Here is a 7,853-nt window from a genome sequence, read left to right as displayed (position 1 = left end):
TTTTCTTCTCTTTTTCATCATTGTTCTTAACATTAATTTTAACAATTGTGTTTAGGAACAATTATCGATATCGTTGCACAGTTTAATGACCGTTGTTTAAATCAAATTTGTATATTTCATAATTTCGAATACAAATAATAAACTTTTCGTAATAATGATTCGAATATAATACCAAGAAATTCATTATTATATTACAACAATATATTATAATAATATTTATAATCGTAATTATCGTTTATTTAAAAATTAATAGATACGATCATTTCGACAGGTAGAATTTTCATAGATAATTTCTAATCGATCGTGTTATAATATTAAGTTCAGTGTTGAAAACGTAACTTTACATTCTTTTCAATTTCATATAGCTTAATATCCTCTTTTTTTTTTTTTTTAAATATATACGACGTAATAAAATGAACACTTTGATCCTACTATATTATTTTTTTTATGTTCTTTTTTTATTTTTTTTTACTTTTTTTTTTACTCGTTCGCAAATAAAAACGATTAAATAAAGCCACGTGCGTGAAATAACACGAAACGGGGCTCGAGCACGCGTACATTTTTACGAAAGTAGAAGGACAAAGTGATATTTTATTTGGCGACGTGACGTACCGAAATGAAATTACATGAAAATTAGTACAGTTTAATTCACAGAACTTGCACAAACGCTCGGATTCGTTTATAGTCGCTTCGCAACTTCTATAATTAAAATGTCGTGTATTACAATACAAAAGGTGATACAGATGCTGAAGTTTTCGTAATGAGACGACTGGATGCTAAAACTTTGCGATCCCATCCTAACTCGTTACGTTACATTACCGATATTTTGTTAAATACAATTAGATTTTATTTTTATACGATTTGAACCTTCGATCAGTCCAATTGGAATATAAAAAACAAAAATAAAAGTAAAAACTATCGACAGAGAAAACTATTAATAAATATTACAAAAGATGATACAAATGTGTGTTCAAGTTTTCATAATGAGATGATTAATACTAAAACTACGCTATCCTTCCTAACACATTATAAACATCACTGATTTTTTCAAATGTAATTACATTTTCTTTTCATACGATTGAATCTTCTATCAATCCATTTGTAATTAAAAAAATCAACGAAGAACTGTGTAAAATCAATTCGTAATTACAACCAGATCCATTAAAAATAAATAATAAATGGGTTTACTTTACATCGTATCTGGAATAATTTATCATTGATTCACTTAAATAAAAGAAATAAATAAATAACATAATGGCACATTTTTAAGTTAAAAGAGAGCTATCGAAGAATTAATATTAGTGGTGTCACTCTACGAGTACGAAGAGAAACTCGTTTAAAAGTTTACGTAGGGAAACGATTTTTATCAAAAATAGTATTGTCATCTAGGGACTTTTCGTAGACAATTTTCTGACTAGCAATCGATAATTGGGGTTTTCCTCGAGTGCAGCCATTTCTTGTAGGAATATTTTCTTCTATAAAATATCCTTGCAGTAGGGTTTGAGTAATCGTTTGTCGAGTAATATAACTCGGCCGACATCGCAGGGTCCTCTTTCACCTTCTTTGTAACATTTACCGGTTCCGGGCCAGAGGATCATATTATCCGGACATTTGTCAGCTTTGTAGATGTATTCCGCTTGATCAGGAAAGTAGATAAAATTTGGATCGAGAAGACGACTTATACTGACTGTCGGTCTTAGTAGAACACAAAACAGCACCAGAAGTGACAATGTTATCCTGATATGCATTTTTGATTATTCTTCCTTCAATTGGTAATATAAACTTCGACCTTTTTGTCCTGAAAAACAAAAAATAATAATAAATATATAAATATATGTGTTAAAACATAGGTTGGTTGCTGTTAAAAAATTGTAAAATAAATTAAACATTTAAAACGAGGCTAATAATATTCATTGAATTTTTCCCACAGATTTATTTATAGTTAATGTATTATTTTTTAATTTATTTTTATATTCCTTAATGATTAAATTATAATTTTTCTTAAAAATATGTTATACGTACTTAAACTTTTACATTTCACTTAAATACAAATAACTATGAAGACGATTATTTAATTAAAACGATGAAACAGTAAGCTATTCCAGTGAGCCACTATAGTGGCGATGGACCTGGAAAAAATAATCGCAAAAGCCACTTTAGTGGCAGGCCGGCTAAGCACCATATCGGTAATTGCAGTGCTCTACTTTTACTTATCCACCGTCGGTAATTGAAGTTTTCTACTTTTGCAACATCGACTGTCGGTAATAGTAGATTCCTATTTTTTAAATATTGTCCGATTTTAATGGCAGTTTGTAATTTAATAATATGGACCGTCTGAATACAAAGTTTCACCGACGTAGAGTAAAAAAAATGTTGAAATCTGCTATTACCAACAGTCGACAAGATAAAGGTAGAGCACTGCAATTACCGATATCGCCCTTAGCCGGCCTGCCACTAAAGTGGCTTTTGCGATTATTTTTTCCAGGTCCATGAGCCACTATAGTGGCTCATTCGAGTAGCTTACTTTTTCACTGTTTGAATTAAATAATCGTCTCCATAGTAATTCATATTTTAGTGAAATATTAAAGTTTAAGTATATATACAATATATTTTGAAGAAAAATTATAATTTAATTTATATTTACAGTTGATAATTTTAAAACATTTAGATATTAAAGTATTGTTTTTATATACGGTAACTGTTTAATAACAGACTTCGCATTACCTTCTATTATATTTCTTTTTTAATTAATTTGTACACGCGATGTATGTACACGCGAATGAAGATAATAAGATGTTTTCTATCATTTGCTTTGTTGAAAAGATTTAAACGTGTTTTATACGAACGGAAATATGATCGGAACAATGTATGAAAGCCCATCATCGTTGGGATTCATTCCCGTATCCTCCTCTCTTTTTCGGTACATTTTCAAAGTTGGCAAATACGTAGAATATTGAAAGGAAGCCACACAATATCTAAGATTTCTGATATGTGAGCTTCTATACAACACAGCTTTTGCAAACAGATCCGGATTTGATCGATCGACTATATGCGTTCAACGCGAAAGCGCATATTATTATAGTTACATCATTCATGTTCCAAATAACCGGATTTTCGCAAGCTAATACATTCCCATTTAAATTTAACATGAAAATACAATATCTCACATTATTATTCCTTCGAAAGTCAATACTCGTTACGACCTAGTTAACTCGTTTTCAGCATAATAAAATGACGCAAAGTTAATACAATTATTGTATTATATGTGTTTTTTTATATATTTCATAATAGATAACATCTATCTACGTAAACATCGTTTAGATAACATTTTCTCGATCGTATGAAATCGATTAGAATAGAAATACAAATAGGAATACTTGCTTACAATTAAAATCTGATTTTAACAGTAGACAGATTTCATTAGTAATGATAAACTCGCGAGCGTAAATAAAATCATATCGAATTCTTGAAAATTGCTACGTTAACGATATATGACAGAAAGTAAGAGGAAACGAGAAAGAGAGAGAGAGACAGAGAGAGAAATATAAAATGGGTGGAACGAAAAACAGGATATTTGTTTCAACGTTATCGCGTTACGTGAGATTATACGACGAAGGTTAGTCCAATGGGAAAAGAGGAATAGAAACGTAGGAGAATCGTGCGATTCAGTCTGTGGAAAGTTTCGATTTAATTTTCCGTCGGGGGACAAAATTGCTCACCATTGCGATGCATTTCGAGTTACGTGAAAGAGAGAGAATAAAAGAGAGAGAGAAAGAAAGAGAACTCGTGCGTTTCTCTATTTTGGGGCTTCGGTGCGTTTCATATCGTATTTCCTAATTCGACGATGAACGCGAGAAGAAACCTTAGGAAAGTTTAGGTAAAAGACAGAAACCGCATTTTCCATCTTAACTATAATGATTCGGAAATAATTTTAATGATAATAAAAACGAGAGAATGGAACAGAGTAAAAGAAAAAAAGAAAAAAATAGAGACTGAGAAAAAGTGAACAAAATATAGCTTTGACAAAGTAGATCAAACAGTGGGGGTGGGAGAGGGAGAGAAAGAGAGAGAAAAAAAAGAATTAAAAATTCAGTTTCGTAGAATGAAGATTTTGTAAAAGAGTACAAGATGAAGCACCGCTCGTATTATTATTATTGTTAATGGAAACTCGAGACGATCGAGAGCTCGTTAATGAGAATCGCGTCGAGCAAATGAAGAAAAAGAGAAAAATAAAAAAATAAAGAGAGAGAAAGAGAGAAAGAATAGGTGGATAAAATAAGAAAGTATAATGAAAAATACACAACGACTGAGACGACTGTGACGATTATAAGAAATAAAAGTTCGATCGATGGTAAGTACGTAAAAAAAATTAAAAAAAAATCTAATATAGAAAGTTTCTCAACGAGAGTAGTTATGATAAAGAACAATTAATCGAAACTTCGTACGTTTATTTTGTTATGAAAAGGATGATAACGATAACGAGACGAATCAAAAAAAAAAAAGAAAAAAAAAGTAAAATCAAAGAAGATATTTTTTCCTATGGAATAACGAGACGCACATGGTTATATTATTCAGTGATAAAAATGTGTATAGAATTGGAAGTAAGTGGATAAAGAAAAAAATGAAGAGAATAAAATGAGAAATGGGATGGGTGAAAAGGAACGTAACAAGAATGAAAATCATCGTTGGATCTTACTGGTAACCTCTTGTTAACCTTTAACACTGTATACGAATCAATTAGTGTACGTCAAGTGTATATAACGACATTAACAAAAAGGTAACGTACGTAAATGAGAAATGCACATGCACATACGTGCATAGGTAACGTGCATACACATGGAATCCGGCTTCGCCCATACAACTTGCTGTTTTCCACGTCAGATCATTATTACTGATGTGAGCATGTATTTCAACGAGACATTGAAGCTGCAGTATTAATTACTGTCGCTTCGAGCTACGTCCACTTGAAATGACTTGTAACAGACACACGTAAATAGATATACTGGGTGTCCCAAAAGATCTCTTTTTACGAATCAAAATATTACATACTTTCTTTTTCTCTTGAATAATTGGAATAGTAACATCATTGGTTAATATTTTGTTAACACGTTATCAAAAGTTTTATCAAAAGATTATTTATTAATTGAAATATGATCAATATATAATCCGTATAGTGGGTTTAGATTTTATTAGCAACACTGTGATCCGTTTTCGGAGATACATATTTCGTAATAAATGAAAAATATTCATTTTATTATAACTGATATTAATATATATATTATATATATATGTTATAATTTGTATTATAACTTATTATTATATATTAAATATAATAACTAATATATATATAAATATAATAACTAATATTATATTAAATATAATAAATAATTATAACTAAAAATATTGAATTATAACTTATATATTATATTAAATTATAACTTATTTTATATATATAATTTAATAATTTATATATATATATATTATATATTATTTTATTATAACTGATATTAATTTGTTTCATCGAATTTTTCTTTTCATTGCTAAAAGTATTACTTTTGGAACACCTTGTATACGAGCGTACATATGCATGTGTAATTTCATTGATTGGATGGTATCAAACGAAATATCAGGCTCCGATACTCTCGTATATTTTTACTTTATACGTTCATATTTCGTATGCACGATCGAATATATGTAAATAAAGATTACAAGGTAGATAATAGTTTATCTCGACTATATTACTTAACGTTTAAGTGACGCTTGGAAGAAAATTATTCTTCGGATGAAAGAGAAGAAAATGGGCTGAGGATGAGAACGAAGAGAAAGAGAAAGAAAGAGAAAGAGAAAGAAAGAGAGAGAAAGGAAGATTACGATCGTGGGAAAGTTTAATTTATTATTCGTCCCTTAGGGCATTTCGCGGATATGCCCTTTTGCACGTAATTAAACGCGTAGGAAAAGTAGTCAAGGAGACGAGGTAACATCTTGAAAATCGTGCCGAAAGTTTCTACGAAAATACGTCACGCATTATCTTCTTCTTCTTCGAACAAGAAAGTAAACTCGTAGGTTGGCCGATCTCTTTCTTTCTTTTTTATTTCTTTCTTTCTTTAGTTCGTTCTTTCTCTTTCCTTTTCTACGGCATATCTTCTTCCCTCAGGTAAGAAACTCCTCGTAATTCTGGAAGAAAGTTTTCGACTCTCCCGAACACACCACGATACAGTGACCGAAGGTTTAAAGAGATAACACAACCATCCTACTCCAATTCTGTTATCTTACTTTCGAATTTATTGTTCACGAGTAATGTTTAATCCTATCTACCTTTCTTGCCATGTCTATTTTAAGAAAACCCATCCCCCCTAACCTTTCTTTTGTCTGCTCGTACCCTTACTTACGTTTGTATCTTCGTATTATGTATTATTATTCATTTAATTATATTATTTATTATATATATTATTTATTATATATATAATTATAATATATATATATAATTTATTAATTAATTATTACACTAATTTATATTAATTTATTAATAATTTATTATATATATATATATATATTAATTAATATATATATATTATATAATTATATAATTATTAATAATTTATTATATTATATTATTTATTATGTATTTATTTTTATTCATTTAATTTATTATTTTTTATTAATACGTTATAATTAAGATCAACAAATTGTTCAGAAAAGATATACTTTATTAGATTAGTATGACTCGTGTACTTTTTTAAATCCTTTTTTTATACATTCAATTTAATGAACAATGAAAATATTAGATTTTTGTATTTTTCTTAATTATTTTTTAGTGAGCAAGTTTTTGTTTATTTTATAATCAGATTATTTTACGGAGTGTAATATTTATCGTAAAATAAAAAGTATTATGGATTGTGTAAAATTGATACAATATTTCGGAAATGATAGAAAATTCGTGAGTGGGTTATTCATAACGTTAATTTTCAAATAATTAATCGATTAATATCGCCAACAATTACTTTCTAATACTAATTCTACAACGATATTACAATTTTCAATTAAACATATAAAACACTCAAAAAAAAAATATACGCGTAGAACCAAAGTTTGATTTAACAAAATTCACTGATTACTTTCTCATTTAAAATCTAAATAACTTAACCACAAAACACCACTATCAAGCTGAATAAAATATTCGTTTAAATAAAAAAGAAAGAAATCAAAATTATATTTCACGATATTGAAACCTCGCTTGTGTAAACGAATAATATTCATTTAATTCGTATAATAAAAAGCAAAAAAAAAATAGAAATATCAAAGAAATCACGTAAATAAACTTACTTTTTCGATAAACTTTTTCCTCCGTGTATTTTCCTTCAATAATCTCAGATTTGATTCACTCCAATTGATTCTAACGTTAATCCCGTCGATGATATTTGCAAATGTTTCTTCCTTTCTCCCAGTTCGATTGGCAAACGACAAATCAGATTTTTCGAAGTGTCACGCGAGAGAATGAAAATAAGCTTTAATGTAAACGAGATAATCGAAACAGGTGCACGTTCGGAACGACGCTCACGAGTCGACTGAAAACGACGAGTGGGTATCGAAAGTTTAATCTTCGAAGATACTCTTCCTTCTCTCTACGATCCTCTCCCTCCTTTCCACCTTATATTCCTCCTCTTCCACCTCTTCCTCCCTTCTTTTCCTACCTGGTCGTTCTTACTATCCGTCTGTGTCACGTTTCGCAAAGACCTGCTTCTTGGTTGCTTGGTAAGAACTGTAAGAGTTAGTTTGTTAGAAAGAGAAAGAGAGAGAGAGAGAGGAAGATAGAAAGAGGAAAAGAGAGAGAGAAATAGAAAGAGGAAAAGAGA

General features: G+C 29.5%; 1 long non-coding RNA gene across 1 annotated transcript; it reads right to left on the bottom strand.

Moving 5' to 3' along the window:
* Positions 1-573: 573 nt before the first annotated feature.
* On the bottom strand, positions 574-7,620 carry LOC122525625. The gene is made up of 2 exons (XR_006305838.1): positions 7,324-7,620; positions 574-1,798 (listed from the first exon to the last, which is right to left on the bottom strand). It is a non-coding gene; the product is annotated as an uncharacterized LOC122525625 (long non-coding RNA).
* Positions 7,621-7,853: the final 233 nt, after the last annotated feature.

The sequence above is a fragment of the Polistes fuscatus genome, unplaced genomic scaffold (assembly GCF_010416935.1).
Source record: "Polistes fuscatus isolate 324 unplaced genomic scaffold, CU_Pfus_HIC Scaffold9, whole genome shotgun sequence".
Taxonomy (NCBI): Eukaryota; Metazoa; Arthropoda; class Insecta; order Hymenoptera; family Vespidae; genus Polistes; species Polistes fuscatus.
Note: the sequence above shows the minus strand (reverse complement) of the source record. Positions and strands in the feature narration are given on the sequence as shown.